The sequence below is a fragment of the Hydractinia symbiolongicarpus genome, chromosome 2 (assembly GCF_029227915.1).
Source record: "Hydractinia symbiolongicarpus strain clone_291-10 chromosome 2, HSymV2.1, whole genome shotgun sequence".
NCBI classification, from domain to species: Eukaryota; Metazoa; Cnidaria; class Hydrozoa; order Anthoathecata; family Hydractiniidae; genus Hydractinia; species Hydractinia symbiolongicarpus.
The window spans coordinates 35,492,903-35,506,021 of NC_079876.1; the positions used below are offsets into that span (position 1 = coordinate 35,492,903).

Consider the following 13,119-nt stretch of genomic DNA (forward strand, 5'->3'; position numbering starts at 1 on the left):
CAATTGATAAGAAATTGTATAGATAAGCGCAAAAACAGTATTTTGTTAAAAAGAGCCATATCAGACAAGTTTCGCGGTCTGAAATGCCTATACACGTCTTTTTGGTATTACACTTATGGCGCGCGGAATAACTTCTAGTGTAATAGTATCATGAACGTATTTTACGCGTTATAATATTCAAGTGAAACGCTTTGTGTGTAATTTTTGTACTAAATCTTTTGTTTGTGCGCCAGATTTGTACGCACATAAAATATTGAAGTTTAAATTTCAGTATACAAAAGCATACAGACCTTGAAGAAAATTACTTTTGTGCAAAGAACTGAGATGATGGTTAGGACGGTATAACTGATCTGGATACTCATCGAACTAAAACATGTTATTTATAAATTAAGTAGCTACACATTTTTCAAACTTTTTTTAATCAGAATATCAGATATTTCGGGTTAAAATTTTAAGAACAAAATTGATAACAAAAAATATTATCACCTTGCATAGAATTTGATCTTGCCATTGTGACGGAGAAACGCAGTATCTGTTAAATCTAAATTGATTCGTTTTCTTCAAAAATTGTAACGACTGTGCAAAATTGTTTGTATGTTGAAGTATTCACACACTAAATAGAGAAAATAAAATTAAAATAAATAAAAATACAACGATTAATAGGAATTTTTTTTTTCTCTAACACATTTAGCCGAAACTCCAATACCTACGTTTGATTTATTTAAACTTGAAATCAAATTTTCAGGTAGCCTGGCGCAGTTGGTACAGATGCCTTGTTATAGACGTTTCATGTAAAATATAATATTCATCTTCTTCACCTTGATTGAGGTTTAAGTTCGTGAGAGATTCTAAATTTTTCTGCAGTTTCCGTATAGGACGATATTAACTCAGACGTGTAATGTTGAGCCCATTGATGAAATTACACAGATGCTGTAAAGTTTTTTTTTCACTTTTACACATTAGAGTTGCTGTCAAAAACAATTATTTCGTTCATATTTCAAAATCTAAAAGAAGTAATAATCTTTATTGCAAATATCCACCTATTTGAACAGTGAAAATTAGCTTATCCAAAGAGTTAATGTGTTTATTAACATCATAAAATCTAATTTTAAATTTAATCACAAGCTAAAAGTAAGTAATGATTTGCACACTATTTTCAAAAACAATATGAAACTATCCGTATTAAATGTAAGGTTATCCCTTGTTGAGCTTTACATGCAATATGAAATGAAATACATAAACTGGAACTGGAGGACTGATGACTGAAAAAGTCAAGTCAAAACCTTCTTACTTTGGACGGTTCAAAAGAATTCAAATTGATTAAAATACATTATTAGTCCGCTGTATTTATCAATTATTTTCGTACGTTCTGAATTACGGTCAAGATACAAAAAAGAATATAAAAAACTTTCTTTTAGTTACAGGTTATAAACATTTAGGACAAAAATGCAATGTGGAAGAAACAAAAAAGCAAAATAGTTTTCAATTCTCCTAAACATTAGGAACGCGCACTTAAGATATACCTCAGGGTCTTTTTCCATTAATCTAAGGCAAAAATATTTTTTGGCTTTTCATGTAAGCTCATCAAGCGATGACTAAGCTGCCAACACCAAACAATTTAATGGCTGATTTTACTTGAAACGTTTGTCAATATTTTAATTATAACGGAAAGTAGATTAATGTATTATGTAAACATGTACCTGTCAAAACTCATGGCAGTTTTTCATTTTCATGTGAGCAAAGATACCATACATCGTGTCTGTGTCAACACTACAACCACCGCTACCAAGAATAACGATAGAAAAAAGTTGATGACATCACGATAGCGCGCCAATACGTAATTACAATATAATTATGCAATGCCTTGCCAGGATTGTTTTGAATTCAAAATATTATGAACTAGTTACGCATTTTTATTAAGTAATATGTTTCTCAGATTGTGCAATTACATTCGCATATTTGTTCTACTTCAGCTTATATTAACTGTAAACTCGATTTGAAGTTATAACTGGAGTTATAACTTCAACAAATTAGCTCCATTACAGCACCTTACTGCTTCACAGTCTGCATGACATCTTTGTGTTGAGCTTGATTACTTGGTGATGAACTAATTTTACAATTATCATTTATAGAAAGGAATTCGTTGTCAGTCCTTGATTAAAACAAACGTTGACCGTATTCATGGACAAAAATTAAAAAGACACATAATTCAAAAAATTAAAATATGGAAAAAATAAGAAGAGTTTCAGAAACATAGCACAAAGGCTATAAGATAAAAATTCTCTTAATATTATCAAACATGTCAGTGTGTTATCGACAAAACAAAAATAAAAAAATTTCGATTGTGCTAAATCCCGGTTTAATTTTGCTATGCTGCATAGTTATGATACTTACTGTGTTATTATGCTTATTATTATATTTATTAGACACCGGAATGTTAAATTGACCACTTGTTGAAGCAACTACTCAAATTTCTAAAATACTTACTTACAATCGGAAAATACTATAACTTTCGTTAGAATTATCCTTTAGTTAATTTTTACCTTGATGTATCAAACTTCTCGCTTAGAATTAGTTGATTAATACATACTTTGGAAAGTTCTGGGTGTTACAGTAAGGCTTTAGTACTCTACGGCTCTTGCAATCAAAAAACCGCACTGTGGCAACGTTTTGGTCGTTATTGTGGTATATAAATCATCAACTTACGTTGGTTATTAGAAATTGAACAAATTGAACTAGCCCTAGTAAAATCATTAATTTTAATGAAAGTACGGAAATATGGGAATCTCTTTCAAAAAATAAATACTATTGAACGTGAATACGCCATGCGGTAGTTATTTCTTAACTATAGATATACTTCACGAATTAGTGTGGATGAAACTGCCACACTAAATAATTTAATAGCACCACTATTAAAATGTGTACTAATCAACTAATTAATCAACTTCCCCCACCGGTCTACAGTAGGTGCAGAATTACTAAACAAGCACGAAATGAAAGACACCACTCCGTCAATGAAAACTAAAAATGCGTTGTAGTAGGTATTTAATAATTTAGTTCCTCTCCTTAGCACTAATGCCTAGCCAACAAAAAAGACCTGACAAAACATGTGTATCCTTTGATAGATTGAATGTGGCGTAAAAATATACTTTTACAATTATTATCACCATCAGCAACTTAATTTCTTGAATATTCGTCTCCATGATATTGTAGTTGCATGTAATCGCAATGTATCAATATTGGATTGGATGGATCCATCCAATAAAATGTTCGTAGGCACATACCTTTATCACGCGACAATCTAGTATAATCACGCAGCAGCAATAACCATGAGCAGTGATACAACAGTATCTCAATGAAATTAAACTGCACTTTTTACACTACAGATAATTTATAATAAAGTTAAGTTACTGTGTATATTTTATGGTTAGATTATGAAAAAACATTTTGCAATTGGACGTAGTGTCCCTGAATTATAAACGATAATTTAGACCATTTAATATTATTTAATACTAGTCGATAAGGCTCGCGGAGAAATCCACTTAGTGAGAAGGTCAATGGAAAACAGGTTGTTTTAGATGTTTTGATGACGACAGCAATCCATCCACAAAAAAAAAATAGAACCTTCTTTCCACGTTGTTTCTATTGTTTAGAGCTTAAAACGCTGGTTAAGACAATGTATATGATCATGTACTTATGATGAACGGTTAATAAGATAAAAGGCTTGGAAAATTGTGCTGACGTCAACGAAGTCCCTAATAAAAGTACTAAAAATATTTTTTAGGAAATTTTTATACACGTCGTCTTCATCTTATAGATCTTGAAACGCTGATCAAGAAAATGTATAGGATCATGTACTTTTGACAAACGGTTGCAGAGATATTGGGATTCAAAGGTTTTTTGATGACGTCATCAACCCTTTAATTCCGAAACGGATTCAGGGAGCCAGGTTTGGAAAACTTACCCAAATTGGTTCCTGGTGGTCTCTAGTTTCCTACGCGGTGAAAAATCATTGACGTCACCACCTCGTTTCCAAGTTATTTGAACTCAAAGTCTTAAGTGCACTGCAATGGCTTCATTAATCTAATATATAGGACATTGACGCAAAGGTAGTGTTACTGACGTCAAGCCGTTACCTCAGAAAATGTAATATATTAGACATTTTTCGGCGACATCAAAGGAAAATGACGATATCCACTTTGCCTGTTACAAACAGACACAGTCTCTGTATTATTATAAGAGATTTAGGGTGTTTTTAATGAAATAAATTATTTTTGTAATTTTGCATGACAATAACGAGTTAACACAATAGAAGGTGTCACAAATAAAAGAAAATCTGTCGTTACCATCACTTTTATCGCCAAACTGGATGAGTTCCATGAGACATTCTTATTTTATAACTACCTGATTTTCCAGCAATGCTAAATAACCTTTAATATGAATCACCCCCACCCCCCAGCAAGAATAGTTCTAATTCCAAACGTCGAATACTTAGCAGCACAATCAACTAAATTTACTTAATATTATTTGCAGTGCTGGCTTTAAGTGATAATGAACGAATGACTGGTGCACAATCAGTACTGATACATTAAAAAAAACAATTAAGTTAAACCTTTCATTCTGGCGGGTACACATTTCCATTTCTCAAGAATTAGGTTGAATTTTATTTTTATCGTCGGTGTCATATGATGGAATACATTTCTGGCACAAACAACTCAATAAACCGATACTTACTGCTAACACCTATGATCTTCGTATGTTTTGGCAAAAAATATTTTATGTTGGTTTCATGCATTGTTTTCAACAATTTCTAAAATAATACCATTTGATCAGCCAGTTACCTGAATAGAATTATTCAGTCGACCAAAGTAATCGCGAGAAAGGAGAATGTACTCTTCAATGTGTCCATCACTACTGCCACCAGCAACATTAAATCGAATTAGACAACTCTTCATGCGATTTCTTGTTTGGATTACCTAGCTGACGCTTGTATAATTCAGCTTCCAAAAAGGTTAAAATGATTCTTTTAAACTCTCTGATACTGTAAATTCTGTGTAAGCACTTGACAGAACGAACTCACTAACATTAGATGTCACTCCGTTTCATCTCAAGCAATTTGACACAAGCTATAATTCTAACATCTATGTGACACGGTTTTTTCGTAATTACCCAACGACGTCTTATACCGTTTGTTTGAGGTCTTCCATAGCAGCTAAAAAATTGAATTGTTATAATGTGTTTAGAAGCCATTATAACAACATATAATTTTGTCATCTTTAACTTCTACATGGCAACTTTTACCTAAAAAAATTCACACATTTTCTTAGCAATATATGGTAATATAATACCATTGTTTGTTAAAGGCAAGAAAATTGAAAACAAAAATGCGTTACAAGTAAGCTAGATGACATGGCAACTACATACGTTTTTGGGAAGACTTCTTTCTTTAGATGAAAATTATGAATTTAACCATCTTCGAATAAACTTTTTTCTAAAAAAATGACAAAACAACTGAAAAATATCTTTGACTCTAACTTAAATTTACATCATTTTGTTTGATGTGGTGTGCAAATTTTGAGAGTTTCATTGATACTAATGTCGTAGTTTAAAATATTTTCGAAATCAAACTATCTTTGTCATTTCCTTAGCAACCGATGACAACTGGGATTTTTAAATACGAATTGTTTTTTGGTATTTAAACCATTTAAACGCGAGAATATTTTTAGGGTTAAGAAATTAAAAGTAAACAATTGATATTCAAGATTCGGCTTTTAACAACTTACATGATGTATGACCCAGATCACACGCATTTTTTAAACAGGACGTCAAATTTAAAAACGACAAAATCTTCTTTGTGCTTATCCCGTTTTAATGATTATATGCTTGTGCAGGAATAAGTCACAAAAAGAGCGCTGATGATAGTTCTGAAACTTGGTGACTTTTTCTAAGTTTTATTTATCCATCGTGAAAAAAATATTTGGTTGGAGAAACTGAACTTTCCTGTTTTTTAGACTTATTTTTTCGGCAGGTCAACTTAAAACATTTTTTGCGCTGTTTTGATGTTAAAATAATTTTTTATATATGCTAATGAATGGTTCATTCTTTAAGGATACATACCGCAATCCCCTACCCACCCTCTCCTCCCCTTTCCCAGGGCTACAATGGGCAAAAAACTCTGGTATAATAGGATTGAAAGGCTTAGAATTATTATATTACTGATGCATTGGATTTTTGGAGAAATCTAACGTTTTTATGTTTTTCTAAACTTTTGAAACGATTGTAATATGTTCTGATGAAAATGCGTCCTAAAGATATTGAAATATTTTTTGACAAAGCATAGGGAGAAAATATATCATAGTGATCATCTTCAAAATAAGAAAGAAAGTTCTAAGTGAGTTGATGCTTTTAATCATGCTATCCATACGCGACACGCATTAAAGTGAAACTCACCGTTATAATGTTCAGTCTGAGTAAGTAGTCTTACGGATGACTGTAAAGCGAAAACTTAATTCATTAATTTCGTTCAAATCATGTTGACCATGCCAATCCCATTTTGTTACTCACATTCGATCTGTATACCTGTTTTCGTATTACAATCGTTACACGAGCATGAAAAATCAAATTCCGCATTACTTGCAAACCAACGTTCACTCAGAATTAATTCGGAAAACATTCGTTATGCAGTTTTGTTTGACATTACGACAAGCGTATTTTTGCACAGCACGAGCAGCATTAAATACCAGCCAACGTTCACTTACAACCGCATGGTTCAATCTCAACACGTGGACGTTTTATCGTATGATCACCGATAATCAGCAACAAAAATCTCTTTCACGTCACGTGGAAATATACTATAAAATGTCATACATCAAGGCCAGATACACAGACCATTACCTTACACACCTTTCGGGAATAAAATAACTAAAATAATTGTCAAAACACTAAGTTTATAATATTCATATAATGGAAAGTAAGTCTTGAAATTTAAAATACAAAACACACGTGTATACGTAATAACATGTAAACATATAAAAATGTCAGTTAAATAGCCCGTGATATAACATATCAATTTCATGAAATAACAAAATTGGAAAATATAACAAAAAGACAAGGGTTCTATGATTGTAAAAATTCTAAAATATACGAAAACGAGCCAATTAAAAATATATATAACTAAAAATCGTATTTATAGCTATGTGTTTGTTATCACAGTTTTCAAAAATAGTAGATAATGATAACATAATTACATAAGGTGCTCTCGTAAAGGCTGATTAATCATGAAAAAATACAGAAAAGAAAAAGGAAAGAAAAAAATATATGAAACTGTTTCTAAGAAATATTAGAAAAAAATAATAAAAAAACACGTTTTTAATGTAAGATATCATCTGGATATTTCGGAGAACATTTGGTTATACAAAAAGCATTTGGGTATCGCAATTGCTGAATGTATGGCCACTCTATACTTGGCGTCAATAACACCTGCCTTAAATTATTACAGGGGACGAAAATAGAACGGGAAAACAAGTTTCGATTTACTTTAATGCAGTCTAGTCTAAACTTTAAAATTACTGTCTGACTATTCTTTACCTGCTCGTTATACTTTGCTAAGCGTAAAGTCGTATTATTGCTTATCAAATGTTGACTGTTGTTAAGAACATATAGCAACGAAAAAATGTGAACAATTATAAAGTTTTTTCACGTATTGCCGTGCATGTTGTCTGTGGCGCTTCCAACATTACCACCTTTTCCAGAGCACATAATATCGCATATTTTTAACAAAACAGAAAAAAGTAGAACAATATTGATAAGGTGTCACAGTTAACAAAGACATGGTAAACAACATATTTTTTAAATCCTCAGAAACATTTTCCTGGCAATAAACAACAGTGTCAGTAAAAGCAACTTCAATAATATGTTATTATAAAACAATATAACAATAAGTTGTCATAACAAACAACTTTCATCATAATTACATTTCCTTAGCACTAAATATAACTGCTAAGTAATTGATCAAACTCCGCAGGAGATTTCATTCACGCGGCATGTTTTTCCACCAACAGAATTTAACCAGTGCTGTCAGATTGCGAAAGTGCAGTTGTTTTCTCACTTCTGTGATGTCCATCAGAACCTACAATGATTAAGCTGTGTGATAAACATTTATTACTGCCGGGAAGTAATTTGTCTTTTTGATGGAAATGTTGCTGGAACTTCATATACTTTAATAACGATTGTCCGCTTAGTGGGAAGACTAGCAGGTAAAATAAATTTCAAGAAAATTAAGTATGGCAACATTTTGAGGTTGTATTCAATGCAAAAGTGAGAAAATTATTCAGTCATATAGTTCGTCTTAGTTAAGCCATAAAATAAGAAGCAGTGTTCGAAAGAAATATCTATTTTAACACAATAACAAAACATGCAGTATTCTTTAGCGTACAGATTTTTTAATGACACGAGCTTACCTCTTTGAGAGACAATGAATAAAACATGAGACATTTTCGACATAGCTGTGCCGTACTGATCACTGCATTAAATGTGGCCCAAGACGTCTATTTATATTCTGGTACCACAATTAATTGGTAATTGATACTGTTATAAGTAGGAGTACTGCAAGTACATCAATGCTCTCACACAAACTACAAAAACATGAAAGCATAGCCACAGCTTCACTATAGAACCCAATAAATTGTCAATTGAATTTCATGTGGAATGGTGCAGTAAGGCATCGATTTAATCTGTGCATTTTGAATGTGAATGTTTAACCACAACAATAGCAACTCATAGAATGTTATTTTATGAGATAAAATTAAAGCAAGAGCCTTTTACGTAATGTACAACACATGATGAAGTGCAATAACATCATTTATGGTGAGATTTGTGTCCACAATCGAGGATGGTAATAACGGAAAAGCTCCAGAAAGAAATTCATTAAATATAACATTTGAATTATTGTATACGTTGAACAAAAATTATTGGTTATTGCGGATAGTGCCAATACATATAACTGGTGTCTTGCAACAGGCAAGGGATGCTAACTCAAGGTAACACACCAGATCCCAAGCATGGTATATTTCACCAATCCGCATGCTTTGCAATTCACAACTGTTTGTTTCAGTACAGCTACAATCCATTACTTTTCTATCACTTCTCATCCCTGAAAGGAAAGAATGCAGAAGTTCTTTTGCGGCTTGTTATTCTTTGAAAGAAACTTCCACCTTTTGTCAAAGACTAGTACAATCTGCATTGCGATGTAGTTACTTCTATTTTCTTTCTACGCAACATAGCTTCTTCAGTTGCAACTTTAGTTGCATATGACCCTTCAGCAGTTTATACAACAGTCTTCCATCATGATGGCGAAGGTTCGGCACAAGTTTACCAACTATCACTGAACCATCAGATTTCAGGTACTGCTAATGTAATGCTCTCAAAAAGAATCAACGTATTTCTTCGGTCTGCAAGGTGTATGACGAATTCTACGATGTCATACATGTTAACTGCTATGTCCCAAAACGAAGTTATTAGTGGGCAATCTTTTATGTGCATGATATAACGTGTAGCAACAATTCAAAGCAGGTAATTTCAACATAATCTATTGGAAACACAAAAATGTATTTTAATGGGAACACAATTATGCAAATATACTGTGAAGATGAGCAGTTGCATTGCTGTATCGCAAACTTGCGTTAAAAAGATTTTCAAACTGATTGTGTACATATAAGAAAAAACAAAATGTAAAAAGAAAGTGATACCTTATATTAAATTTGTTGAGTCCATAAGTCAACCGCAAACTTGTACATCTTTTAAATATATGTTCATGGCAGCACATTAGAGGTAGAATATTTCTCCTGGTCCTTTTTTGTTTTGTTTTGTTTCTAAAGATTTTACAATAAAATGTTAACACATAAATATTATAACAAAAAAGGGTTCAGTTTCAGAAACACGTACCACATTGTGTGTTTAGAAGTAGAAATTAGGACTTTTAAGAATGTTAGTAAGTATCAGACGCAAATGTTAAAAAATCGAATGTTTGAAAACAGAGTAATTTAAGTTATTTAGAATTTTACCTTTGTATAGAGAACATTATCCGATACCATGAGCTTGCTGGAAATATGTCTTTTGGTAAAAATCAGCTTTGACAACATGGACGGCAAATTGTTAAATTTGGTTATACTTTGCTATGAAAAGTCTATTTCAAACGTAACTATTTGAAGAAGTAAACTAACTATTTAATAACTGAACAACTTAAAAAACTGTCTTTGTAGAAAGAGTTCACTCTTTTTAAGGTACAAATCGTTAGAGGTTTAATCAACTGTGTGAAATTGTTGATATGTGGCAATTTTTTTAAGGGAACAACTTATTTGGCATATTTTTTAATAAAAAAATTGAATAAATACATGTAAAAGTTTTTTGCTGATATTATTAACTGTACTTGTATTGTATGTTGTGGAAACAAAAACACGTTTTGATAATAAGTCGACTTTAAGAAAAATGTGGCACTTTCTGGGTTTTTTTTAATATTTGAAACTCATATTACAAAATCGTAATGAAAAATTTATATATAAAAATATTTTTTTGGTTTTAAATTGATTAAATATAAAAAAATATTTTTTTGTTATAAATTATTCTAAAATCGTAGAAAAAAATGTAAGTAACTATATACAAAAATATTTTTGGGATGGAAGTTGGAGTTCAGCGAATAGAAGCAACAGTATAATTAAAATTGATGGGGAGGTCGACTTCACCCATTGAAAAATAGACAACAACAAAAACAAAGGTGGGATGGAATTCACCCGGAACAACTAGTTGTAACAACAACATTGGGCAGATGGAATTAACCCAAGACAACAAAATTAGGGAGATGGAATTCACCTATAGCAACAAATTTTATATAACAATAAGAAAATTAGGGAGATGGAATTCACCTATAGCAACAAATTTTAAGTGACAACAACAAAATTGGGGAGATGAAGTTCACCCATAGCAACAAATTTTAAGTAGCAACAAGAAAATTAGGGAGATGGAATTCACCTATCATAACAAATTTTAAGAATCAGCAAAAAAATTGGGGTGCTGGCATTTACCCATAGCAACAAATTTTAAGTGGCAAAAACACTTTTGTTAAAACAGAATGGAGGAGATGGAATTCACTCTACATTCGCGGAATTTTCTCAAAAAAAATGTTATTCGTAACAACAAAAAAATAATCTTAACATTTGTAACAACAGAATATTTAATGAAATAGGAAAATCGAAAACAAAGGAAAACTAGCAGCAGCACTAATTTCGAAATGAAATACCTGTTATGAAGATGATTTTTACCTGATAATATATTGTAGAAGCAATTAGGAGGAATGGAGTCATCAATGCTATAACAGTAATGTGTACTATCAGAAATCGTATATATAAGTACAAAATATTTTACATAAATATTTTACTAAACAAAACGTGAGATTATTACACTAACGGGTTTAGCATAGAAATGTGCACGCAAATCTTTACGTTTATTTTTGTTATTGTTTAGTGCTGCAATTTTGTGACTTTTAACACCATTATATAATGTTGGTGTTCAATTCACACAATTTCAGGTTCTTATGTCTTTAGTTTTATAAATATGATTTGTTAGCACTATTTAAGAGTTACGCAAAGTAATTAACGAGAGGCAAACAAAAGAAAAATGACACCAAAAACATGTCAACGATTAACTTACCCTTGGAACCGAGAAGAGGTGGAGGTGGTGCAGAGGTGGAGGTGGTGCAGTGTTATTGTGCGAGCAATCTTGCAGAGGAGTACAGCAAACCGGGAGGAGGTAAGTGGCCGATAATGAGAAAATTTGTTTGTTGCGGATGCTTCATTGTTGTGTATTGTTAATAAATGTTAATGTATTTACTATTATCACTGCAAAACTTATTTCTTAGACTGAATACCTTTAGTTTATTTAAAAGTTATAATGTTAAAATTGCATTTAAATATATATAAAAAAGATAAAATATTAAAATTGCATAAAAAATATTTAAAAGATAAATTGTTAAAATAGCATAAAAAAATATTTAAAAGACAAAATCTGAAAATATTAGAAATTAAAATAATTATGAAAAAAAGGTCTAAAATTTAATTGTATTCTGATATTAACAGCAGCACCCATGCGTGAACAGTAGGACGTAGCTTGAACAATCACCAGAATCACTATAATGCAAGAAATTATTTTTAAAAATATTTTTGAACATCAAATACAGATTAGAAATAAAATAAACATTTCTCACCATATTTGCTGAAGACACAGTGATTAGAGGATTTCAGAGAGCATGTGGAGACGTGTATCTGTAGCTATCATCTTCATCATTGGGGAAGCCAGGGTACAAAGGGAAGAGGTATTGGCAAAAAAAATGAGGGACACAGTGACGGATTCAAAATCTTCTAAAAACTCTTGGGTAATTTAGTATTGTTTGGTTCAATTTATTCACATATTAGATTTAGAGATAAAATTTAAAATCATAATGATAAAAAGACAATATAAAATTATAAAATATAACATAAAGTAAAAATTATTATATAAAATAAAATAATAAAATATAAAATGAAATTAAAAAATTATATATAAAAGTTGCTATTTAAAATAATAATGATAAAAAAAGATATAAATAGTGAACTAATAAAACTTAAAATTATGGGTAATAAGATCAGATAATATGTATAAAAGTTAAAATTAAATGTAATAATGATAAAAAGACATAAATAGTAAAATAATAAAATTTAAAAGTATGGGTAATAAGATCAGATAGATTACAATATTATATATAAAAGTTAAAATTAAATGTAATAATGATAAAAAAAAGTTTAACCTTAGGCCGCATTGTTCCTTTTTTCTCTTTTTGGGTATTTTAATTTAATGATCATAGTTTTCGTGGAGATAGTATAAATCAATGTATTAAAAAAATGTCCCTAATGTCTTTGTGAGATGTATATGAGACTGCATGTGAAACACATTTGAATTAAAGTATTAACTTGATTTTAAAAAGGCTGCAGGTTGTTGTGATTTTAAATTGTGATTTTATAATAACTAACTACTTTCTGAATTTTTCTACAATTCCTGAATCCGTCACTGCATTGAACTTAACGTAAAACG

The 13,119-nt window shown here is 31.0% G+C and overlaps 2 long non-coding RNA genes across 2 annotated transcripts; both read right to left on the reverse strand.

The window, feature by feature from the left end:
- Nucleotides 1-3,350: 3,350 nt before the first annotated feature.
- On the reverse strand, nucleotides 3,351-7,722 carry LOC130627961 (uncharacterized). Its single transcript, XR_008981832.1, has 3 exons — nucleotides 6,451-7,722; nucleotides 5,425-5,491; nucleotides 3,351-5,212 (listed from the first exon to the last, which is right to left on the reverse strand). It is a non-coding gene; the product is annotated as an uncharacterized LOC130627961 (long non-coding RNA).
- A 329-nt stretch (nucleotides 7,723-8,051) lies between these two features.
- LOC130627972 (uncharacterized) lies at nucleotides 8,052-9,882 on the reverse strand. The gene is made up of 3 exons (XR_008981833.1): nucleotides 9,747-9,882; nucleotides 8,460-9,586; nucleotides 8,052-8,128 (listed from the first exon to the last, which is right to left on the reverse strand). It is a non-coding gene; the product is annotated as an uncharacterized LOC130627972 (long non-coding RNA).
- Between the last annotated feature and the right edge of the window lie 3,237 nt (nucleotides 9,883-13,119).